Here is a 4,062-nt window from a genome sequence, read left to right as displayed (position 1 = left end):
CATGATCTTTCTCTTGTGAAGTCCTCGTTAAGAAAAAGTGAGAGTCAATACATGGTCATGAACTATTCATCGACCTCTGAATGGTGTTCACAAACTAGGGTGTGACCACAAACACTGCCCCGTACTTGAACTCCACCCCTAGTTGACCTAGAGGTCAAGCGCATAAACTGATGCACTTGCAACGATTTGAGTGTTTGTGATTGGTATATCGCTGGGTAGAATGCATTCATTACGGCCGTGAGGCGTATTGGAGCAACAAATGAAACGCATGCCAGTTGTATTGTTGGACAGGATCATGCCCTAATCTTGACATTTAATCGAATCAAATACACCATCTAGGAGCTATCTGAAATATTCATGATAACGGATAGTGAACAGGGAGTTTGTCGACAGGTCCAGCCCACACAGTGCCAACCAGTTCCTTTCTGCCAGCTCTACAAACCAGAAAACTGACATTACGCACCCTGTCCCTCAGGGTGATGGCTGGCTAGCGGCGCTCGGAGAGCAGCACTCCATGGAGGCCGCGCGTCGCTGTTTCCCTTGGCACGTGCCACCATGCCCCAACGGCGTGCGCAAGCATACACCGTCTCACCCGCCGCATCGTCACCGGCTAACGATGACGGTCGGGCGTCACGTGACGTCACGCACCCGTCATCCGTCACCCGTCCGACGCGCGTTTTTGTTTGCGTCGACTCCGGTTTCGGCGGTTTCCTGTCGCGTGGCGCGCGCCAGCGGCCACCTAGCGGTGACCTTTGCGCCGGCGGCTGTCGACGGCGGCTGTGGCGCGTCGCGCACCGGCACCCCCGCGACGAGACGCGGGCGCCACGTCTTGGCAGAATTCCGCGGAATCCTCTGCGCGATGCGCGGTGTTTGGGGGGAGCACTGCCGTCTGAGTGTCTGTCTCTGGTCGGCGCTGGCTCCGCCGCCGCCCGGTCCTGGGCACACGAGCGCAGCGGGGCCATTTGTCAGCCTCGTTCGGGGATGTGTTGGATGGGTGGTAGGCAGCCGACCAATGAGTGCATTTGCTGGCACGTGTCTGATGAGTCCCAAGAGCCCCTCTAGTGCTCCATCTGCGTCATTCTTCTGTCCAGCGCTCTGCGTCTGAAATGGTTGAGGTCGAATTTGAGTCAAACCTGTTTAAAGCATCACAGTTATTCTTTTTCCAAATAATTTCAGCCTGAGGTGGAGAAGGTTAAGACATTTTGTATTTCCTGATATACGTTTGACCTTTCTTACCTTGCATTTTGCATTTGATCTAAGGCACATCACGTGCCCATATGTGTTCAGTACCCTCACAAGCAGCAATCAAGACGCAACCCTTATAAAGTAAGTACGGAGATCCCTCTCATGGAGAAGAAATGTAATAACAGTACCAAGACTCCAGGAGGGTGCCTGATTTGCAATGCCCACTGCCACAGGTCAGTTGGTATATCATGCCACCCCGAGCACATAATTTCTTACGGTGGTCTGAAGCTGCTGCTTCCATGATTGCCTCCATGAATATTTCTGTCGGGAGTCCCTGAAGCCATGCTCTTTTTTTGGAGAAATCCCTCGCGTCGACCGTATTTGATTGGTACGCTTTATACGTCAAAGAGCTATTGATATTGAACGTAATGACGCATGCGCTATAATCTCAATTCTCACCGAGTCCTTGAAACTAGCGATGCATTATTTCACGACCAGCGACCAGCGACCAGCGACCAGCACAGGGATCACAGCTCCGCATGCGGCCGAATATCGGGCCTGTTCCAACCGCAGCGGCGTGCCATCTAGTGCACAGAGCGCAGCGCTCCGCCCCGGCCCGGCCATCACGCGCCGGAAATGAGACCGATCCGGTGGAACGGCCTGGATCCCGCACCACCCCCACCCGACCTGTGTCGGGCTGGAGCGGCCTGCACCCCGAGACACCACAGCGGGTCGGCCTGCACCCCACCACACCCCGGCCGGCCGGCCTGACCCCGTGATACCATGACCGACCGGCCTGTACCCCGCGACACACCGACACGACTGGCCTGCACCCCGCGATACCCTGACTGATCGGCCGGCACCCCGAGATACCCCAATCAACCAGCCTGCACCCCGCGGCACACCGAAACGACTGATCTGCATCCCCGTACCAACCTGACCGAACCTGTGCCTACCTGGAGCGGTCTGGGTGCAGCGCCTCCCCGACCCCGACCAGAGTGGCGCCACCTCCACGGAGTGCCACCACCTCCTCAGACCGCCGCCAGCCGCGGCGGGAGCACCGCCACCTCCTCAGACGCAGCGAGAGCGCCACCACATAATCAGAGCGCCGCCAGCCGCGGCGAGAGCGCCGCCACCTCCTCAGACGCAGCGAGAGCGCCACCACATAATCAGAGCGCCGCCAGCCGCGGCGAGAGCGCCGCCAGCCACAGGCAGAGCGTCGCCCGCCATCGGGCACGCGAGATGAGCCCGCGTAACGAGCTCATTGTCCCATGACGTTGGCCGGCGCTGTCCACATCCGGACTTTGTGCTTTAATTAAGACTGGAGGTTGTTGTTGGCACCGCGGCCGTTCTGAGAGACGCGCGTGGGTCGGGCGACCGATGAGCGCCACCTGTGGCCTGGGCGCTGATTGTTCTCACCGCCACGTCGCCGGTTTAGTCGGCAGAGGTGAAAATCGCAGAGCAGATGCTTGTATGGTCGATAATTAGAGAGGAATGCTACAGCTTGTTCCTCTGAAAGCATTAAGGCGTTCAAAGTTCTTCATTGATGCCTTGCATTCATCGCTGCTGATGCATTGTCTACGCAAGTTTATTTACTGGCCACCGTGCAGTCTACTTATTAGTGGAAAAGACGTGAAACTTCTCGCGCCTTTCATTCTGCAGAAAATACCGCATTCGCTCAGTCACTGGTACATTCAGGCGAAAGGTAGTGATTATGCGCACTGCTCATCACGGCATCGGAACATCTCAGCGAACTATATCCACTGCCTTAAGCATCCTGCGTGCCTTTGTCTGCGAAGCCATCGATTTCCCGGGAGGCAATTGTGCTCTCCCAACTGGTGCTTGCTCAGCCGGCACCGGGCTCGGCTCGGCTCGGTTCGGCTGCGGGTAACGTGAGCCATCGGCAGCGCGGCGCCGCGGCACGGGGCATGCGTCACAGGCAGGATTAAAACTGTCGTCGGCGCACTCTCCCTGTCCTCTCGGTTGGAGCGCCCACCCGCCGTGACTCCAAGCTGGACGGCCGCTGGCGCAGCGCCGTCACCTGGGATCGGAGGTGTGCTTTTGACTTGTGCGCTTCGCAGGGGGACTGGACAGGTGCAATGACGCCATCACAGGAACGTTTTAAATGGATGTTTTGCATGGGAATGTTAAAGATGTGAGCGAAGAGACCGGGCGCAACACAGTCACTGTCAATGCCATCATGACAAACTCTTGGTACAACTGGAACCAGCGGTTTGTTTTTCGACTAAATAGTCCTCGTAAAAATACGTTGCAGGGTTCAGTTACCTTGCACTTATGCTGGAATGTGTGGATCGATGTCGGCTGGAGGCCACCCCGTTGCCCCTCGCTGTGCAGTGCCCCGTGACCTGCAGTTGTCGGACGGTATTGATTACGCGACAGTGCAAGCAATGTACGAAAATATGTACACCACACACGACACAGTTCGGCAAGTCATCTACTTGGCCCAGGTCTTCCCTTCGAGATGTTTATCGCGAACGGTTAAATGGCCTCTGCCAGCGCTACCCGATCCGCGCACATCATGTTTCGTTGAGGACGAGCGTTGTTCTTTTCTACGGTGGAGATGAATCGCCAACAGCGTTACATACCAGTGGCGTCTCCCCTGTCACCTGACTCGGGCTTGGCCGGTCAGGTCACAGACGCTCCACCTGCTCCAGCTGAGCCGCCGATCATATCCCACCGTTGCTGTGAGCTCAGCCCAGCCTCCGCCCCGACGACTCCGTCGGCGTCGGTGCGCGGCGTAGAGCGCTCCGATGCGCCGCCTCCGCCGCGCCGCCGCCGCCGCCGCCGCCGCCGGTCGCTCAGTTTCCGAGCGGACCTCGGAGGGGAAGCAGGGTCCGCACGCCGGGCGCCGCGGCG

General features: G+C 57.9%; 1 long non-coding RNA gene across 1 annotated transcript; it reads right to left on the bottom strand.

The window, feature by feature from the left end:
* Window positions 1–263: 263 nt before the first annotated feature.
* On the bottom strand, window positions 264–2,227 carry LOC119099440 (uncharacterized). The gene is made up of 2 exons (XR_005094371.1): window positions 2,142–2,227; window positions 264–1,101 (listed from the first exon to the last, which is right to left on the bottom strand). It is a non-coding gene; the product is annotated as an uncharacterized LOC119099440 (long non-coding RNA).
* Window positions 2,228–4,062: the final 1,835 nt, after the last annotated feature.

This window comes from Pollicipes pollicipes, unplaced genomic scaffold, assembly GCF_011947565.3.
Source record: "Pollicipes pollicipes isolate AB1234 unplaced genomic scaffold, Ppol_2.1 Scaffold_4740;HRSCAF=5597_pilon_pilon_pilon, whole genome shotgun sequence".
In the NCBI taxonomy this organism is placed as follows: Eukaryota; Metazoa; Arthropoda; class Thecostraca; order Pollicipedomorpha; family Pollicipedidae; genus Pollicipes; species Pollicipes pollicipes.
The sequence above is the reverse complement of the archived record's forward strand: the minus strand, read 5'-3'. Positions and strand labels throughout refer to the sequence as shown.